General features: G+C 40.0%; 1 protein-coding gene across 14 annotated transcripts in view; it reads left to right on the top strand.

Annotated features, from left to right (window-relative positions):
- Window positions 1-285: 285 nt before the first annotated feature.
- The window catches only part of sky (GTPase-activating protein skywalker), a 220,015-nt gene continuing 198,310 nt past the window's right edge, over window positions 286-21,990 (top strand). For 5 of the 14 annotated variants that reach the window (XM_019055404.2, XM_019055406.2, XM_019055405.2 and 2 more), the window contains exon 1: window positions 495-1,302. The gene's annotated coding sequence lies outside the window, so the exon portion shown is untranslated. The other 9 variants (XM_019055402.2, XM_019055401.2, XM_019055398.2 and 6 more) reach the window with 9 other exon arrangements.

Here is a 21,990-nt window from a genome sequence, read left to right as displayed (position 1 = left end):
GACGCTCGGTCCGGAAGACTCAATTTTCAATTGGTTTGCCAAAATTACGGTTCACGGAATTGTTTTTTCTTGTGCAGTTTTCTTTCCCACTTACGTAGCATTTCATAACCCTAGTTCCTAGCTCATTCTATGTTTCGTGCTTTCATGGTACCATCTACCATTCTCATGTCTCAAGCGTCCAGCCCATATACAAACCAGAGGCTTCAAAGAGACTCATCGATTGCCCCGACTTAAACCGCTGGCCAATGAGAGGGCCAGGAAAGGCATCGATGAGTCTCTTTGAAGCCTCTAGTTTGTATGTGGGCTGGACGCTTCACGGTTCTCTGAGCGCTTCTCTCGTGAATTTCAAGTTAACAGTGTATTTCATGCCGTGGACCGCGTATTGATTCGGAGGATATTGAGGATACCTACACGCATCAATTTCATTATTCAAATTTTACTTTCTTTTTTTGGAACCAGAAAACTTTTCTCTCTCGTTAGAGGCAAAGGTAGAATTCATAATTGGTTTATTAAAGCGTCTTTGTATTAAGGGAAGTACTTACGTACACCCAAGGAGACGATGCAGACGATTATCGTATATTTCCTCCCTCTTTCCCATCACCGTCATCCAATCCATCCAATCCCGTCACCCTGATCATCTACATCTAATACATCCATCCAATCCCGTCCCCTAGTCATCCCCAGTTTGCAACCTAAACCTACCTGGACGATCCGGCATTGAATTTGGTTTACTCCCATAAAATTTTTCGGGCAGTACTCGATCCATGCCAAGATTCTATCTCTTAAAAACAGCTCCAAAGTTTTAAATTTTCGTTGCTAAATTTTTCATTAGCCGTGGAATGAATTTTTATCATGATGAGCTATGTGAACAGATAACAGATAACCTAGATTTTCTATTTTCAAATATATTATAGTAAGTCATTACTAATCCATCTATGGCTTGTGTGTGCATTTCATGTTTGAATTTTCCCCTCCATTCACTCAAATTCTGCTCTACTACAGTTGTAATGATTCCAAGCTTTAGTCCGCTATGAGTATTACCTACCTACTCTGCCTAGTATTGGTTGTTTTTCTTGTTTCATAGTCAGTTTAATATTACTCTATTCTAAGGTTTCCTACGATATTCTCTCTGAATTCTCTCATTATTTACTGCGCGAAGTCAAGCGTACTATTGGATTGAGTATATTCTCTGGGCATTGATCAGTGTTATGTCTGTGGTCAGTGTGGAAACGCAATGGAACTATACATTCGTGGCCTCCAATTCCTGTCTGTGTTCCTCTCAGAATAATGCAAGTTTACCAGGTCAGTTTCTCTTATTTTTTGTTCTTTGTCAGCATTTCCCATACCTATTATTGAGTCGGCCTCCTATGGTGTAGTGGTTGTAGCGCTTGCTTTATGATCGGGAGGTCCCGGGTTCGATTCCCGGCCAGGGGCCCCGAGTTTGATGGTCTCAAACAATGGTTGCCTGGGACTGGTTCAGTAGGGACGGAGAAGGGATGGGACTTATAGCGTAGGAATAGCCCTTGAGGGCTATTTGAACAGAAAAAAAAAAAAAAAAAAAAAAAAAAAAAAAAAAAAAAAAATAGAAATTGTCCGTAATCCTAGCAGCCTGTGCTGTGAGGTTTGAAGGAAACTTAACTATTTCAACTCAAAATCTATTCATAAAGGTCAGTCATTTCCAACCATAAAATGAGAAGCTCCTGTGCATGGTTTCAGGTTTACTGCTGCCATAGAATAAATAGACTACGTCAATGTTGGCATTAGTCTCTTTATTCTATGCTGCATTGCTGCTGCAAAAGATCAAAAGTGCAAATAAAATGCTTTTCTTATGTGGATTGAACCATACAAAAGATCCTTCTGGGAGTGTGTGCCCTGTTCGATTTCATATTTTTTTATTGACCTAAACATTTCTATGGATGCTGATCGAAACGTATCATTGCTCCAACTTTTTCACCATTTTTGTACAACCAGCTGTGGAAGTTTCAATAATTACTTGAATAAATGGAGGTAAAGCTGCAATTTAACAAGGAAAACTCCTGCCTGTGATTGGTTAGGAAGAGAGTGGGAGGGAGAAGAGAGGAACTGATTTGGACGGTGAAATGAAAAGGCTTGCAGAATCAGAGATCTGACTACCTCTCAGCATTGTAGTGCTACCTATACATGCTGAGGTTTTCCTGTGTTTTCCTTATTTTCAGGCGGTGCTAAAAGATAGACAGATCTTTTCAACTCATAGTTGCCTTGCTGCCTTCATTGACATGACAATTGAAATTGAAAATGCGGGTTGAGCTAAAATGATGCCTTGGTGGAAGTTGGCGAAATGATGAATTTTGGTGAGCATTCACAGACAAGTTTAAAGGGGGCGGCAACCCTCAATTGGAAAATGAGATAGTACTAAAAATTGAAGTGGGAAGGTATAAGAAGCAAAATGGCTCCGTCCCAAATAAAAAATTCGCAAATTCGGCAGAGATATGAAAGATTGTAAGTCCGACTGGTGACATCATGCGCTCTTGGTGCGACTGCAGTTCACACTCACACAACTCCAAGTCTGGCACATTTGCTGTCTGGCGCCGCGAAATCAGCTTAATAGTCACACCTAAGCAAAGAAAAAAGGTGGCCAGGAACGAGGGAGATCAGGGCGAACTAATAACTTGTCGCAACCACTCGTCAGCCACTTTACACCGGAGACAGAATGCAGAGTGCAGACTGGGAAACGCAAGACGGAGCTCATGACGCTCAGCTCTTTTTTCGTGAAAGCAGCTCAATGAATACAGATATTTGCAGACAGATTTTGGCAATGTCCATCGCACACTTTTCTTTGTTGATTTAGCTGAACTTGGCTTTAAGGTTGCTGTCCCCTTTAACAAAAATTTAAAAGCGAATAGGGTACACACTTCCATATGGAGTGCGCTGGGTCCTTTCTCACTTTTGACAATTTGAAACTTCCCAAATGTCAGGAAAAAATTTTTTGGGCACCAGGGTTTAGGCTTCGATTATAATACTACCCCATTTTTAATATCTTCAAATGGTTTGTGAAGTTGACCATGTGTGCCATTTGGTGGCTTGTTTACAGTCGACCAGACCCTAGATTATGACAGAGTTGCCACATACTGGAGCACGATTGAAGTTACTCATTGAGGCTGTATTGTCCAGTACTGCAGAGATTCGTGACCCACCAAATGTTTGGGCTAAGTTCGAAAAAATCACATAAAAATTACTAGAAAATTTTGGAAAAGTGGACTGTACACATTTGGAAGGAAAACAACCAGGTCATGCGGGGCCGGCTGCAGAATGAATCAGGGTTCACTAATTTGAAATGAAAAAAGGCAGAAAAGAAACACAGAGATTTAAAATTTGAAATAAAAAGAGTTTTTAGATTGAACATTTTAATAACAGATTTCTTACACTTTAGAAGAATGATGAGAATGAGATGCAGAGCGACAGCTAGAAGAGCCTTAAGGGAAAAAGAGACTTGAACACTCTACTGGGTACTGGGTAACAGCAACAATACTTATATTACTTTTAAAAACAGAAAAAGGGTGTCATGGACTAGGGAGGAATGCAAAGTATATAAGATAGACAGCAGCAAGAGGCAAGGAAAAAACAAACAATGAAAAAAAGATAAAGTAGGGATTAAGCAGGGGGTAAGTACAGCGAGGGAGGAGATCAAAAGAATGTCAGTAAAAAAATTCGAAGGGAAAGGGAATAGGAGAAAGAACATAGGAGCAGCTCAGAGGGAGGAAAAAAGGGAAGCTGGTATAGATAAGGTGAACACTGTGCCAGGTGAGGTTAGAATCAAGTGTGTAAATGTGGCGGGATTGTACGAGAAGCTGGACGAAATTAAGAAAATAATAGAAGGTAAAAAGATAGATGTATTAGGCGTGGTAGAGACGCACATCACAGATAGGACTTAGGATAGGGAGTTAATAATGGAAGGTTATACTATGTACAGATGTGATTTCTCGCAGTTCACATACAGGGGGACTGATCTTGTATGTAAATAATAATATAGAAGTACTGAACGAGCAGGTGGTAAGAAATAGAGAATGGTGGGCAATCAATATTAAAGTCAAAATAGGAGGTGAAAATTTGAACATTGGGGAAATATATAAGTCGCCAGCATGGAGTGAGAAGAGGTTCATAGGAAAGTTTTAAAGGTGGGTAGGGAAGGAGATAGAAGCAGGGGGGAGAGGTATAACAATGGGGGACTTCAGGGTCATTCCATTGTAACGGGTGTGACAACAATTTAACTTTAAACAAGAATTTGAACTCTTTCTTGGGGTTTAATTAAAAAATTATCTGCAGTAGTAGAAAGAACTTTTTTTATAGATCATTTCAGTTTATCAGAAATTGTTTTTTACTTTGTTCCATTCCTCAAAAAAAATTAAAAGGCTGCGTAACGGGTGTGACCGATTTTGGAAGTGAGTTTTTCCTCAGTGAGTGTAAAGTGGAAACTCAGCGAATTTTATGAATGTAAAAATCTGATTAAATTATATGATGAAGCCAAGGGTTTTTGCTTCAACTGCCGATGATCCGTTTTCAATTATCTTTTTTTCTTTCCTTAAAAATGGGAAAGTTTGCGTAACGGGTGTGACAGATTGTGTCTCTGAGGTCCATCATTTCTGAGAGAGTTTAAAAGTTAAAAAACTTACTTTTTTTCTCATACTCTTATTGTAGGCAATCCTAAGCAGTAAATCAATCAGCAATTTGACGCATTTTAATGTAGAACATGCCAAAACTACATTTTTCTTCAAGGTGGCCCAGACCTACCGTTTGCGATACGGGTGTGACAGATTGTGTCTCTGAGGTTCATCATTTCTGAGAGAGTTTTAAAGTTAAAAAACTTACTTTTCTTCTCATACTCTTATTGTAGGCAATCCTAAGCAGTAAATCAATCAGCAATTTGACGCATTTTAATGTAGAACATGCCAAAACTACTTTTTTCTATAAGGTGGCCCAGACCTACCGTCCCAGGGCTTTTCTTCAGGTAACCCAGGTCGCACGAAGTCCAGGACCGCGGAATTGAACCCCAAAGGAATCGCGACCCTAAGGAACCAGAACTTCCCGGTCCCAGACTCCCTCCGGCTTCCCGTGGGGGGCAAAAGGGGGTCTGTACTTCAAAAGTCAAGGTTCAAGTCAACATTTTGAAGTTATTTAATTCGAATCAGGGAGCGCAGAAATTTCCAACCTAAATCAACACCAAGAAATCCAAAATCGGCCCATCCGTGCCCAAAATACTGACCCCCGAAGGTGGGGAACAGAGCCCATTTTCAAAAAATGCAAGTTCGCGAAATTGACGGGCAACAGACCCCAAAGATTCCGAAATTGAGGGTCCTGTTGTCCAGATAGTCTTCTCTGACGTCGCTCAGGAGGACTCTGAATTTGTAAATTTAATCAGTGGAGCCCCCCCCCCCCCCCACTGATTAAAGTTACAAATTCCTCCGACTCCCCCTGAGCCTCATCAGAGAAGATTTTTGGTACAATGGGACCCCTCAAATTCGGATTCCTTGGGGTCCAATACCCAAGAAATCCTCCTTTTTTCCGAGTTTCCACGTCCATTTCGCAAACTTTCATTTTTTGAAAGGGTGCCCCGTCCCCCACCCCGAGGGGGTCAGTATTCTGGACACGGATGGGCCGACCTTGGACTTCTTGGTGTCAATGTAAGTTAAAAAGCTCCGCACTTTCTGATTTTAATTAAATAATTACACAATTCTGACACAAACCTTGACTCTTGAAGTATGGACGGCCCCTATACCTCCCAAGGGGAGTCGGGGGACTCTGGGACCAAAAAATTCAGATTCCTTAGAGGCGATTCACCATTCCTCCCCGCGGTCCTGGACCTCGCATGACCCAAATTAACCAACAAAAACCCTGGTACAGTAGGTCTGGGCCTATAGTAAAGTATATATAGTAAATATTTCAATCAAATCGGAGAGAGTTCAACGAGTTCTATTTGAAGCCCTTTTGAGATAAGGTGTATTCACTTTAAATACTGAAATATGGCAAAAATGTTGGCTATCTCCCTCTTCTTAGATGTTATTACATAACCTCTAATTGTGCATATGAGTGTATTTCTTGTAATAACCATAGAAAAAATGGTGAGAAGTGAGGCAACATCTGCATAATTGAAGCCTCTTCTCATTGGTCACACCCGTAACGTGTCACACCCGTTACGCATTTTTGCCCATCAATCGTTGAAATAAAAATTTGGAAAAAATACTCCGAAGCTGTACTTGACTTGAATACATATGGAAAAAATTTGCATCTCAAAATGACATGAATTAAAAAAGTTACATTAAAAAACCCATGTTTTGCGTAACGGGTGTGACAGTCAGTACACTAAGTTTTAAAAGTTACATATAATATCCAGTAATTACTTTTAAAAATTGAAACTTTGCAGGAGCACATTGAATCAGTTTTTTGACAACTGCAAACGCAACCTGAAACTTGCTTTTAGCGGGAACACCAGAACACATTGCTACCAAACTGTCACTCTTTTTACAGTGGGATGAAGCTAAGCAACGGGGTTACAAAACACGTAAAAATTGCGAGAAAAAAAACAAAACGGAGGTAAACCCCATATATTTCCAAAAACTAGGAGTATTGAGGAGTCCAAAAATAAATATCGTTGTGTCATTTGGAGGGGGAAAAAAAAATACCCCCCGGACTACCTAGGCGTAGAATGACCCTTCAATAGAATGTGGGAAAACAGGAAAATTGGGACACAAAATTATTAAGACAGGTGGAAATGAATTTGGTTATGACCCAGAGGGTAAAGGAATTGGCCAGGCACCACAGCTCCATATGAGGGGTAATATTGAATTAAATGCTGGAAAGCTGGAAATTTTTTTAAAAGACGTATTATGAGGTCCTTAAATAAGGGTTAAATTTGCACCATTTCTGAGGTGGAGCTTCAGCCGCCATCTTGGATTTTTAGGCCTAAAATCGCTATTTTTTCGGTTTTTGGCGTATAAGTCAGTGAAAAAGTCATTTTTCCGTCAAAATACCTCAGTGCTATAATTAAGCTTATTAAATTTCCTTTTAAAAAGGTGGTATACGTTATTTCCATACGACCCACCGTTTTCGAGTTATAATTGTCGCAAAGTTGGGCTTTTAAACTCAAAATCGACCAAAACCCGACTTCCAAGTTTCCAGTGCGCTACAACTTAACAAAAACCGAGGAAAGAGAGGAAAACTCATTCCGAACCTAAAATCTGGGATTTCTCAAAAATTAATCCCAAAATCCAAGTCCGTGTGGGGGGGGGGGGGGGGGCGCACGGTGACCGAATCTGTGGGCCGCGCGCGCACTGTTTTTACACACCGTGTCGTATCGCGCTGTGTTATCAGCTACTAGGTGTCGAATGGCAATAATTTTTATTGGTTTGGAGACTCCCGGTCTGATCCAAAAATTAACTGTCATAAAACTGGTGAAGTTGGTATAGCGCAAATGAGAGCGCTAGAGGGCACTTATGGTGAAATCAAATTTATAAGGAGCAACCGTGTGCTATGTACCTATTTCTGCAACAAACTGCAGCGTTAAATTAAATAATAAAGTAATACCCATTAATCCTGCGTTTCTTTTTCAAAGGATATTTCTTTCCTTAAAAAATCATAGACAAGAAATTGGAGGATTATTTTCAATTCGAATTGATTCCTTATCCATTAGCTCTTTTTGACGAATCCGGAATGCGGAAAATGTCCAAATTAGTGATTTATGACTTTCTTTTCAACTTGTGAAACTGCAGTCAAATTGAAAGGTTCTGTCCGTGTGATTGATGGAGGATTTATGGTTCACAAAATTGTCTGGCATCGGCAAGGAATATTCTCCCAAATACTTGATAAACATGTTGAGTATGTACAGAAAAATTATTCCTCTAACACGTCAGTAGTGTTTGACGGATATCCGGAGGACAGCGCAGCCAGCAAAGAGCACCAAAACAGCGGAACGCTGTCGGAGATCAAAATTATTATTATCTCCAGAAATTATTATTGGAGAGAACATGTCAGTGACTGTCACACTAAGTAAATTCCTCGCGAACGAGAAAAATAAAAGTCGACTGATAGCTTTACTAAGAGAGAGGTTTGAGAGTGCAGGTATTAAAACTAAACAAGCAAAAGAGGATTCTGACGTGCTCATTGTAAATACAGCCATCGAGTACTCTGAAAATTCTCCATCAGTCATAATTGTAAGTGAAGACTCTGATCTCTTACTCATCCTTACAGCTTTGAACAATTCTAAGAAAACCATTTATTTTCTGAAGCCAGGTAAAGGTAAAGTTCCAAATAAAACTTACTCGCTGAACCAGAACCTAACTTTAGCAGATAATGTTTCATTTACACGCATTCACCGGTTGTGATACCACATCTGTGATTTTTAGGCAAGGAAAACATAAGCTCTTCAAATTGTTACAAAAAGATGAGAGCTTAAAAGTAGCGGCTCAAATTTTCAAAGAACCAAATGCTTCATCAGAGGCAGTAGCTGGTACAGGGGAAAAATTGTTTCTTTCCCTCTACGGTGATCAAGGTGATGTATCATCGAATCAATTTAGGTGCCAATGCTTCACACAAGCGATAAGCAAAAATGCACCGAATTTAGCTTCCTTGCCCCCTTCTTCAGATTTAGCATGTTTGCATTCATTTAGAGTCTATTTACAAATGCAGATGTGTTATATGGCCACGAAATATCTCCATTACAGTGAGGGGTGGAGACATTGTAAAACTGGATTATTCCCGATTCCGATACAGAAAGATCCGGCGCCTCAAGAGCTTTTAAAATTAATTTCATGCAAATGTGTGAAGGGCTGTCAAAATTCTTGTTCCTGCCGAAAAACAGGCTTACACTGCTCTTTACTTTGCAAAAACTGCGAAGGTAGATCATGCTCAAACGTAGCCGATATCATCGAAGATGAGGATAGCATGGATGAGGAAGAAAAGTAAGGATCTCATGTGTAGATTGCAAGGCAAAGATGAACCTCCGCCAGGTGTTAAACATGATTTTTTTTGTATTTCAGTGAATTTTTAAATAAATGTTCAACTGTCAATTGGAGAAACATACTGTTCTTTTTTTCTTTGTAAGTGACTCCTTTTTTCTGCTAAATGGGTACGTCGCTTTATTTCTATGACTTTAACAGCTGAAACTACGAACACTATTGCAGCAACTAACAGAAAGGAACCAGGTGATCTAAGGAAACTTAAGTTGCAGGTTGAGTTCTGTGACGCTTCACCGAAGAAAAGCAAAGAATCATTTTGCAATTTCATTTCAATCACCAAAAAAGCTAACGAACTGTGCGCTTGAGCAGCGGCGCGCTACGGCACTGGGACATCTTGCCCCCCCCCCCCCCCCCCCACGGACTTGGATTTTGGGATTAATTTTTGAGAAATCCCAGATTTTAGGTTCGGAATGAGTTTTCCTCTCTTTCCTCCGTTTTTGTTAAGTTATAGCGCACTGGAAACTTGGAAGTCGGGTTTTGGTCGATTTTGAGTTTAAAAGCCCAACTTTGCGACAATTATAACTCGAAAACGGTGGATCGTATGGAAATAACGTATACCACCTTTTTAAAAGGAAATTTAATAAGCTTAATTATAGCACTGAGGTATTTTGACGGAAAAATGACTTTTTCACTGACTTATACGCCAAAAACCGAAAAAATAGCGATTTTAGGCCTAAAAATCCAAGATGGCGGCTGAAGCTCCACTTCAGGAATGGTGCAAAACTAACCCTTGTTTAAGGACCTCATAATACGTCTTTTCAAAAAATTCCCAGCTTTCCAGCATTTAATTCAATATTCATTCCCTTGGTGCCTGGCCATCATTGATTTGGCATTTGAATGGGGGAAAGAAAGAATTGTGGAAAAATGTTGAGTTGAGCATACACCATAAATAAGGGATCATAGTTGGGTAAATGTTACGATTAAAGGTAAAGTAAAAGAGGTAAATAGAATAAGATACCAAATTATAATAAGAAGAATGGAGGACAAAAGGATAGAGAAAATAAAAGATATGAAAGATGAAGGTGAAACCTTGGATGAACTTAATAAAAAATTTAAGAATAAACTGAGGGAAATGGGGGCGGTGGAAAATAAAACTGTGGTAAAAAGAAGGGTTACATGGTGGAATGCAGAACTAGGGATGCTTAGGAAAGTGAGGGATGAAAAGTATAGAGAATATGTGAGCAAAAGAAGAGATGAGGACTGGGTGGAGTACAAGGGAGCTAGAAACAAAGAGGTGTGTGAAAAAACGGCCAAAAATGCCTCAAGGCATTTTCGAATTTTGATCACTTGGGGTGATACAGTAGCTTTCAAGACACCCAAAACCGGTCGCCGTTTTGCTTAGAAGCGCCGGGTTGCGACGTCGCCATTTTTTAAAGTGGAAACCTTTAAAAATTCATATCTCCGCCGCATCTCAACCGATTTCAATGAACTTTTTTTTAAAATGTTCCTCTTAAATAGAGCTTTCTAGTGATGTATAGTTTCTTGGGGTTTACTTGGCTTTAAGTGGCACTTACGCGGTTTTAGCAGTTTTGATAGACACAAAAATTTAGTTTTTATTTTGCCACGATCGTGGAATCGACGGAATCTAAACAAAAACCAGTCTAAATGGAAGTTCAGATTCTCACCTTTCTAACGATCACAAGATCATCCCGGGGAAACGTTTAGTTCCCAAGATATGACCGCTCAAAGTTGGTCACATGCGCTTTTGCGCAATGTGAATGCGTGTTATCACTAAGTCATTCGCGAACTAGGGGTCCCTTACGTTCAATTTACGTTGAAATAATTACACAGAGCAGTAAGGTGTACAACACGAGCCGTATTTTCACCTTCGGCTACCGATGTGCGACGTTGCCATTTTTTGAAGTGAAAACTCTTAAAGATGCATAATTCCGCTGCATTTTAACCGATTTCAATGAACTTTTTTTTAAAATGTTCCTCTTAAATAGAGCTATCTAATGGCATTTAAGTTTCTGGATTTTATTTACCTTAGGGAGGCACTTAGGTCGTTTATATGGTTCTTTGCAGAGATTTTTCATACAAAAAATAGTGTTTTGTTTTGTCCCCAAATTTTGTCCCCATCTAGTTTCAGATGTATATCTTTTGTTGCATTAAGCTGAATTTTTAATATGTTTTTATCTCCTTCTATTTTCCTTCTCTTTCATCAAAGGTAAAACTTTACCCTCGTCAGAACTGATTTAATAGTTTACTTCAGGCATTCAAGACCTTTTACGTTTAAAATATTTTTTTTTTCTATATATATTTTTAAAAAAAATTATACGTCGAATATTTTTTTTATAACGGCTCATTACAAATTTTCAAACGACTGGAATTATTTTGAGATTTTGAAATGGCAAAAATATCGCATACACTAATATGTTTTAGTGCGGAAATAGCATAAAATTACTCAGATTGGAGGCAAAATTTTACAAAATTTTCGGGGTGGCCCCCCGAACCCCCCTCCTGCTGGGAAGGGGGGCGGGCGTTCCCCCCAGACCCCCCTTAGATAGTTTACTAAAAGGGGGCCCGCAGACTGATCCGACCCCGGGGTCCACCAATGGATGTGGGGGGCCTGGTTTCTCCCCCCCCCCCTGTTTTCTTGCCGCCCATTAATTCATTAAAGATTTTCCAGGTTTTTTTCCCATCCCTTCTGCTTTCTCTTGATATTTTACAAATTCTTTCTTGAACCTTCCCGCTTCCCTTACAAAGAGGTGTGTGAAAAAACGGCCAAAAATGCCTCAAGGCATTTTCGAATTTTGATCACTTGGGGTGATACAGTAGCTTTCAAGACACCCAAAACCGGTCGCCGTTTTGCTTAGAAGCGCCGGGTTGCGACGTCGCCATTTTTTAAAGTGGAAACCTTTAAAAATTCATATCTCCGCCGCATCTCAACCGATTTCAATGAACTTTTTTTTAAAATGTTCCTCTTAAATAGAGCTTTCTAGTGATGTATAGTTTCTTGGGGTTTACTTGGCTTTAAGTGGCACTTACGCGGTTTTAGCAGTTTTTGATAGACACAAAAATTTAGTTTTTATTTTGCCACGATCGTGGAATCGACGGAATCTAAACAAAAACCAGTCTAAATGGAAGTTCAGATTCTCACCTTTCTAACGATCACAAGATCATTCCGGGGAAACGTTTAGTTCCCAAGATATGACCGCTCAAAGTTGGTCACATGCGCTTTTGCGCAATGTGAATGCGTGTTATCACTAAGTCATTCGCGAACTAGGGGTCCCTTACGTTCAATTTACGTTGAAATAATTACACAGAGCAGTAAGGTGTACAACACGAGCCGTATTTTCACCTTCGGCTACCGATGTGCGACGTTGCCATTTTTTGAAGTGAAAACTCTTAAAGATGCATAATTCCGCTGCATTTTAACCGATTTCAATGAACTTTTTTTTAAAATGTTCCTCTTAAATAGAGCTATCTAATGGCATTTAGGTTTCTGGATTTTATTTACCTTAGGGAGGCACTTAGGTCGTTTATATGGTTCTTTGCAGAGATTTTTCAAACAAAACACTATTTTTTGTATGAAAAATCTCTGCAAAGAACCATATAAACGACCTAAGTGCCTCCTTAAGGTAAATAAAATCCAGAAACTTAAATGCCATTAGATAGCTCTATTTAAGAGGAACAATTTAAAAAAAAGTTCATTGAAATCGGTTAAAATGCAGCGGAATTATGCATCTTTAAGAGTTTTCACTTCAAAAAATGGCAACGTCGCACATCGGTAGCCGAAGGTGAAAATACGGCTCGTGTTGTACACCTTACTGCTCTGTGTAATTATTTCAACGTAAATTGAACGTAAGGGACCCCTAGTTCGCGAATGACTTAGTGATAACACGCATTCACATTGCGCAAAAGCGCATGTGACCAACTTTGAGCGGTCATATCTTGGGAACTAAACGTTTCCCCGGAATGATCTTGTGATCGTTAGAAAGGTGAGAATCTGAACTTCCATTTAGACTGGTTTTTGTTTAGATTCCGTCGATTCCACGATCGTGGCAAAATAAAAACTAAATTTTTGTGTCTATCAAAAACTGCTAAAACCGCGTAAGTGCCACTTAAAGCCAAGTAAACCCCAAGAAACTATACATCACTAGAAAGCTCTATTTAAGAGGAACATTTTAAAAAAAGTTCATTGAAATCGGTTGAGATGCGGCGGAGATATGAATTTTTAAAGGTTTCCACTTTAAAAAATGGCGACGTCGCAACCCGGCGCTTCTAAGCAAAACGGCGACCGGTTTTGGGTGTCTTGAAAGCTACTGTATCACCCCAAGTGATCAAAATTCGAAAATGCCTTGAGGCATTTTTGGCCGTTTTTTCACACACCTCTTTGTAAGGGAAGCGGGAAGGTTCAAGAAAGAATTTGTAAAATATCAAGAGAAAGCAGAAGGGATGGGAAAAAAACCTGGAAAATCTTTAATGAATTAATGGGCGGCAAGAAAACAGAGGGGGGGGAGAAACCAGGCCCCCCACATCCATTGGTGGACCCCGGGGTCGGATCAGTCTGCGGGCCCCCTTTTAGTAAACTATCTAAGGGGGGTCTGGGGGAACGCCCGCCCCCCTTCCCAGCAGGAGGGGGGTTCGGGGGGCCACCCCCGAAAATTTTGTAAAATTTTGCCTCCAATCTGAGTAATTTTATGCTATTTCCGCACTAAAACATATTAGTGTATGCGATATTTTTGCCATTTCAAAATCTCAAAATAATTCCAGTCGTTTGAAAATTTGTAATGAGCCGTTATAAAAAAAATATTCGACGTATAATTTTTTTTAAAAATATATATAGAAAAAAAAATATTTTAAACGTAAAAGGTCTTGAATGCCTGAAGTAAACTATTAAATCAGTTCTGACGAGGGTAAAGTTTTACCTTTGATGAAAGAGAAGGAAAATAGAAGGAGATAAAAACATATTAAAAATTCAGCTTAATGCAACAAAAGATATACATCTGAAACTAGATGGGGACAAAATTTTGGCAAGGGTAGGCTATCCCAGGGGCCGATGCAAGCCTGTCTGGGCCTGGAGCAAAATTTCAATCAACAAAATTATTTTACTTTTGCCGACAGATTGATAATATAAATGGAAACTTGGCCCTAGGCCCTGGGGCTGGAGTTCCGGCAACCCCCCCACCCCCCGATGTGGGGGGGCCTGGAGAAACAATATGATAAAGGTAGGTGAAAAGAAATTTATGGGAATTGAGGGAGCGAATGAGATCAATAAATTTTTGGTAGAAAGTATAAATGAGATAAACAAAACAATTAAATGTAACAAAGAATTGGTGATGTATGGGGTGGAAAGGAAAAGGGAGACCTACAAAGAGTCAACAGAATTTGGGAAAGTAACAGTAAAAATGGTTGAAGAAACAATTGGAAAATCAAAAAACAGTCTCGGGGATTTTCCAGTTTGCTCCCCTATAGTAAAAAGACACAAGGAGAACATGGCGACGATAATAATGGAGATAGTAAATAGGTCGTTGAAGGGAGGGAATATTCCAGAGGTGTTAAAGAAAGTGATAGTAACGCCCATACCCAAAGTAGAAAATACTAGGAAAGTTGAGGAAATGCTTTCTATAAACTCGTTGCCAGTTGTAGAAAACATCATAGAAGGAATGGTGATTAAGGAAATAGTGGAACATATTGAAAATAACAATATCTTAATCGAGGAACAAAAAGGCTTTGGGAAGGGGAGGGGGGCAGAGGAAGTGAAACAAATGTTATTCAAGGAGTGGAGGGAGGGTGAAAACAAAGACAAAATCATAGTGGGTGTTTTCTGGATTTTAAGAGAGCATTTGAAACAGTGGATAGGGGAATACTGCTAAAAAAGCTGGAATTATATGGGGTTAAGGGTGAAGCTCTGCAGCCTGATTGTTGAAATTTTTTGTCCGTCCGGATGACATAGATGACATAGGTTAAAAGGCGGAGCGTGATTGGTCAGCTATGTCTTATCGCTGCTTTGTCGTGCCTTTGTCAGGTGGAATGGACGACACACTGTCAGAAACTTAAGAGGTGCCTTTAGCTTGTCGTGAGTTCCACCCGACATAGGCACGACAAAGCAGCATAAGACATAGCCGACCAATCACGCCTTTTAACTTATGTCATCTATGTCGTCCCGGCAAACACAAAATTTCAACAATCAGGCTGCTGGAATGGTTTAAGGGGTACCAACTGGATAGGAAACAGGTGGTCAGCTGGGGTGAGAAATTATTGGACGAAATCTGTGTCGAGTTAGGGGTGCCGCAAGGTAGTAGATTGGGGCCGGTGCTTTTTAGGTAAATTTCGAAGAAATATCCACCTATTGCAGACGGTACGCCCTCGTAATTTTCGGGAATTTTCGCTCAAAGAGCATCGATCCTGAAGCCCTGAGTTGAAAATGGAGGATGGGGATATATATATGTACGTATACCGACATGATCTTTATATGTCCTTTTTTATGTATGTATATTTATATATAAGAGGAAGAGGCTAGAAATGGTAGCCCGAAACATATACGACAAAAACACAAAAAGTCAGTGGGAAACAAGGCTAAAATCAATAACACAATCTGCAGGACGTTTCGGCTGGTCACCCGAGCCTTTATCAACCGCTAAAACATAAAATAAAACATTAAACCAACGCTTAAAAAACCACTACATCAAAACGCGTGTGATCAGCCCATACGGAAATTAGGACTGATAAGATGTAAACAAGAACAAGAAGCATAGTTGACTAAGAACAGCCAACCCTCCCAAAAAAAACAATGTTGACCAGGAATAGTCAACTCTCCGTAGTGCTGCATTCTGCCACCGATAGCAGCACCTACGTCCCGACTTGGAAAAACGAGTGATAGAGAAAACCGAGTTTGCTTACATCTGATCAAGCATTACACACCTTTCCCTCGTGTTTTTTTCAATCATTTCTTTAACCAAACGTGGAAAATCTCTTTTTTCATGGCATAAGATTTTAACTTCGTCGAAATTGAATTCATGACCCGTCTCCTGCTGGTGTTTATGCAGGGCAGTTACCTCTTTGCGGTCATATGTATGACCCCATAGATAAATTATTCTAAGTCTGGCCAATGTACGCCAAGTCACAGTCATTACAAGGCATATGATAAACTACTCCGGCTGCATCCAACTGAGGAGTTTTAGCTTTAAGCTTAGACAACAAGCACTGCAACGTGCTATACTTTTTATGAACCACCTGATAACCATAATTTTTGAGTAACCCTGAAAGATTCTCTGAAAGATAAGGCACATAAGGAATGCTCACAACTTTTTCAATCTTGAAGGTGTTGTTGAGGTCAGGCCCCGAGGTCTTACCTATATTGCTTAAAACTCTTTTAAAGATGTTGTTGACAAGATGTTGATGGGTAGCAATTTTCCATGAGTAATTTTTCCCCAACTCTGATCATTTCAAAGCGAAACTTCCTGTGCGACATACAAATTATGCGGCGCGCTAAGTTAAGGGCCACATTTTTTTTAAAGGAAAGTGGGCTGGACAGATAGAAAATTAACATAGCGACCCGAGGCCGTGGGGTTTTGGTACCATTTACACATCACCTTATTGTTTACATAATACAAGGTTATGTCTAAGAAATTTATCATGTTACTAGGGGGCTACGCCCCCTGGCCGCTACGCGGCCCAACCCCCTGAAGGCGCTTCGCGCCATCAATGGGCCGCGAAGCGGCCCCATTTTTCCCCTGAAAAATTACGATATGATGTGTACTTTACTTTTAGAATGAATTAATTTTTGGTTTTGATGAATAAAGAAAAAAAATTTTTTTTGAAGTCAAATGGACGCGTTTTGGAATGACTGCTTGATGAAATATTGCAGTAAAACAACGAACAATGATAATCAGGTAATAATTAGAGAGGCAGAGTCGGGGATCGAACCCACACTTTAACCCAGGGGAACGCATCCGACGTCCTAGACGACTCGGCCACCGCACGCATGGAGATAATAGGCGTGAATCTTGTGTAGATTAGTGTAGAGCTGATGCGCAGGCTACCCAGCTACTGCGCAACCTCCTCGACCACTGCGCATCCTCCCGCGCATAGCGGTAGCAGTCCCGGAGCATTCTGTAAATTCACTCAATTTTATAACGTGATTTTAAAAAAAAAATGGGTCCTATTTCCAAAATTTGATTAGAGCGGGCTCATCTAGGGCCTATTACTTGTCGAATACGCAAGAATCATAGAAATCGGCTCGGTAGAACGCTCAAACGAACTATGACAAAAAGTAAAAATTTACATTGTTTAAATGGGAGAATTCGCAACTTTACCACGTAATATAAAAGAACCTGGGCCATATTTTGAAAATCTGAAAAGAGTTGGCTTATCTAGAGACAATAGCCCGTCGATAGCCGTAAAAATCATAAAAATCGGCCCGGTAGAACGCTGGAACTAATCGTTACCAGTTACGCAAAAGTAGGAGGTCTTGGAGCTTATATATATGATTATTTTCTTCCTCCAGAGTAAACTGGATGGAGGGCTTAATGCTGTTAAATAATTCGAGTACAAAATTAATTTCCTCTTCCCGGACACACATTAATAGTCCGGGGGCATACGTGATCCCGTGTGCAGATTTGTGAAGGCATATTGTGTGATACGTCAATCTCTTCGTTTTGATGTCTAGAAAAAGAAAATCGATGATGGCCATCTCAAATTTCATACAAACCCCCCCCAAAATCAAGATGGCGGCCAAAATGGCGGTTTTGGGGTAAAAAAATTTAAAGTTTGCAAATACGTCGTGTCGGGTATCGATTCGTATGTATTTTTGATCGTAGAGTCCGAATTTTCAGTCAAAAGTTAGCTCAAAGGTCATTTTCAGGCCAAAATCCAAGATGGCGTCCAAAAATACCTCTTACGGGTGATAATTTGCCTATTCGGGTCTACATGCATTGTGAGGTATCAATTATTAGGTTTTCAGGGTCGTAGAGTCCGAAAATGAGGTCCATTTTCGACTGCGGCCCTCAAGAAGCCCTAAAATCAAAGATGGCGCCCAAAATGACCACCGGTCTTACGGATGAAACTCCCATTTAACGCAGCTGTAACAAAAAATACGTTCAAAATTATGTTTCTTGGGTCAAGAAGTTCGAATAGGAGATCAGATGTTTACTCCTACAAAAAATTAAGCCTCCGAATCGAAAATGGCTGCCGACATTGTTGCCAGTTAGAGGCGCAGACCGGTAAATGACTGATATTAAGGGATTTGCCAAAGGAGGGGTTTCGTTAAGGGTCGTTGTTGGGCCCATACCCTGAAATTCTTCAATTCTACGATTGTTTGCTCATTTAAAGTCTAAATTTTGCGGGATGGATCATGATTTGGTCATTTTTGGTCTATTTAGGGGTCTAATACTGGCCAAAACAAGAGACCACAGGCCGATTTTGGCAAAAAATGCCGGGTTTTTTGGCTTTCGACGCGCAGTTTCATAACGATCCCATCATTGGAAGAGCAAACTTTCCTTCAAGTACGTTCACTAAGGATGTAGGATAGTCACTTTTGCCAATTCTCGTTGACTGCAAACCTTGCGCTCACAGTCAAAACGATATTCTTAGAATTTTCTTGTTTTACATCATTATTTAAAATGGCATAAAAAGGGCGACTCATCTTAAACCAGAAATAGATTACTTGGCCGAAAATGTACGCAGCTGCTCAAAACCTTCCTCCAAAAAGTTTATGGATTGAAGCCTCCCCCCCCCCCCCCCCCAAAAAAAAAAGAAAAACCTGTATTGCCACATTTTATTGCTTAACATCACAGAAAACCGCGTAATTATTTCAGTATTTGGATTCTGTTCTTCGTCGAGCACATTCAGCAAAGTTCAAAACCCTCGATTTTTCATACGTTGCGATCACATGATTAGTGATTATATAAATGCAATTGTCCAACATTATTTTGTTTATTACATGTATGTATCGATAGAGACTCCCATCGTGGCGCGGCATTCCCACATATCATCGATATAAATCGAGAAAAATGCAACATTGAACGAAAATGAGACTTCTACTATCATCGCGCAGAGAATGTTGAGCTTATGCAAAACTAAAAATTCATTGCAAGAAAAAGTGTAATATTGGTTAAAAGGCAAAACGACATAGAACATGGTCATATCCGGGAGGTATTACGTGTGCAAAGTGGGCGATAGAGTCGTCGACTGCTGAGCTCATATTGCATCTCTCATTTGGTGCCTCACTCTGCCGTGATAGCGAAGAGAGCAGTAAGTGCAAAAATGAAGTTTTGAGAAAACAGGCTCAGAAGCTTCTTACCGGAAAATTTTATTGAAGGAAGCCTCCGTTCGTTTTCATACTGCCACTAAAAATGTCCGAAAGACTCCTAGAAATCGGTTGGATGATTAAAAATCGACTGATATTATTTCAATTTCATAAGAGAGGCATTTTTCATTTTCATGCTAGGTTATTGTTAAGCAATACAGCGGTAAGTGCTATCTTCTGCAGGCTTTCATGGTTGCGTTTTGGATACACAACAAACTCATTTTCAAGTTAGAAATTGTCAGAAGAGGGCGGCGCTTTACTTGAAAGCACTGTTTTCAATGGCTCTCTGGAGAAACAGTGTCACTTACTGCTGTCTTGCCTAAAACTACGTCATTTTTTGCGCACTTACGGCTTTTTCATATGTCTCGTTTTGATATAATTAAGATGAATTTCGCTGTTTTAGCAATTTCAGTGATTTCATATAAAAGAATTTGGACGAAATTTGAAGGAAACTCGATTTCGAAAATTTGACACTTACTGCTCTCGTCACTATCACGGCAGCACTCATTGCAGACATAAGTCTGAGCCAGAAAAACCAAGCGTTTGCTAGATTAGGTAATATGCGTCATTTCTCCAAAATTATGAAATGGCAGCTCCAAACAAGAGATCTGATGCAGGAGACAGGGAACCTGACGAAGAGGCAACTGATGAGGAAGCGGTGAGGAGGCTGGGCAGGAGTGAGGGAAACCAATGGTTTCAAATTATTTTTAGGAAGCAGAATTCTGATCAATCGCAGGCAATGAGAATGGTGGGGGCAGGGATTGTCAGGGTGGTGAAAAATCAGCATTAAGAACTCGTGATTCTGACACATGGTTTACTTTTTTTCGGATCTCAGATCACGGTCAATGACTCAAACTTGCATCTTCGTTCGCAAATATCGTGTACAGAATTCGTAAGATAATGGGTCACCTACAAGCCCAAAATTTTAAAACAATTATTACTAACACAGAATATAATCTACTGGCATCTCTGAATACTGTAATTCGAGTCCTACATCTTTATTTCAAAATGCGCATATTCTGAGAAAGTGGCTGAAATCCTTGGCCAACTCGGAATTTTCGGGAATGCCGCGCCACGATGGGAGTCTCTATAGATACTTACATGTAATAAACAAAATAATGTTGGACAATTGCATTTATATAATCACTAATCATGTGATCGCAACGTATGAAAAATCGAGGGTTTTGAACTTTGCTGAATGTGCTCGACGAAGAACAGAATCCAAATACTGAAATAATTACGCGGTTTTCTGTGATGTTAAGCAATAAAATGTGGCAATACAGGTTTTTCTTTTTTTTTTGGGGGGGGGGGGGAGGCTTCAATCCATAAACTTTTTGGAGGAAGGTTTTGAGCAGCTGCGTACATTTTCGGCCAAGTAATCTATTTCTGGTTTATTAAGATGAGTCGCCCTTTTTATGCCATTTTAAATAATGATGTAAAACAAGAAAATTCTAAGAATATCGTTTTGACTGTGAGCGCAAGGTTTGCAGTCAACGAGAATTGGCAAAAGTGACTATCCTACATCCTTAGTGAACGTACTTGAAGGAAAGTTTGCTCTTCCAATGATGGGATCGTTATGAAACTGCGCGTCGAAAGCCAAAAAACCCGGCATTTTTTGCCAAAATCGGCCTGTGGTCTCTTGTTTTGGCCAGTATTAGACCCCTAAATAGACCAAAAATGACCAAATCATGATCCATCCCGCAAAATTTAGACTTTAAATGAGCAAACAATCGTAGAATTGAAGAATTTCAGGGTATGGGCCCAACAACGACCCTTATCGAAACCCCTCCTTTGGCAAATCCTTAATATCAGTCATTTATCGGTCTGCGCCTCTAACTGGCAACAATGTCGGCAGCCATTTTCGATTCGGAGGCTTAATTTTTTGTAGGAGTAAACATCTGATCTCCTATTCGAACTTCTTGACCCAAGAAACATAATTTTGAACGTATTTTTTGTTACAGCTGCGTTAAATGGGAGTTTCATCCGTAAGACCGGTGGTCATTTTGGGCGCCATCTTTGATTTTAGGGCTTCTTGAGGGCCGCAGTCGAAAATGGACCTCATTTTCGGACTCTACGACCCTGAAAACCTAATAATTGATACCTCACAATGCATGTAGACCCGAATAGGCAAATTATCACCCGTAAGAGGTATTTTTGGACGCCATCTTGGATTTTGGCCTGAAAATGACCTTTGAGCTAACTTTTGACTGAAAATTCGGACTCTACGATCAAAAATACATACGAATCGATACCCGACACGACGTATTTGCAAACTTTAAATTTTTTTACCCCAAAACCGCCATTTTGGCCGCCATCTTGATTTTGGGGGGGTTTGTATGAAATTTGAGATGGCCATCATCGATTTTCTTTTTCTAGACATCAAAACGAAGAGATTGACGTATCACACAATATGCCTTCACAAACCTGCACACGGGACATATGTTTTGTTACGTATGCCCCCGGACTATAATATATCATCCACAAACCTTTTATAGAAATGAATTAGGTATGTTGTTCTTTCAAGCGCACAATCTTGGTATCCTAACTTTGGTACATCGTGGCCTCCAAAACATCTTATATTCACCTACCCTCTAAAATCACCCCTTATCCAGAAAATCTCAAGTCCAAGGGAGGATGATTTTTAGAACCCGTTCGATCTTAGTCGGTGATACCTCAAAAAACTTGTCTCGTCGTGGTCTTGGGGTGGGGGTTTAGGGAAAAAGTGCAAAGAACAAAACCTTCTTAGTTTTT

Source organism: Bemisia tabaci, chromosome 1 (genome assembly GCF_918797505.1).
Source record: "Bemisia tabaci chromosome 1, PGI_BMITA_v3".
NCBI lineage: Eukaryota > Metazoa > Arthropoda > Insecta > Hemiptera > Aleyrodidae > Bemisia > Bemisia tabaci.
Note: the sequence above shows the minus strand (reverse complement) of the source record. Positions and strands in the feature narration are given on the sequence as shown.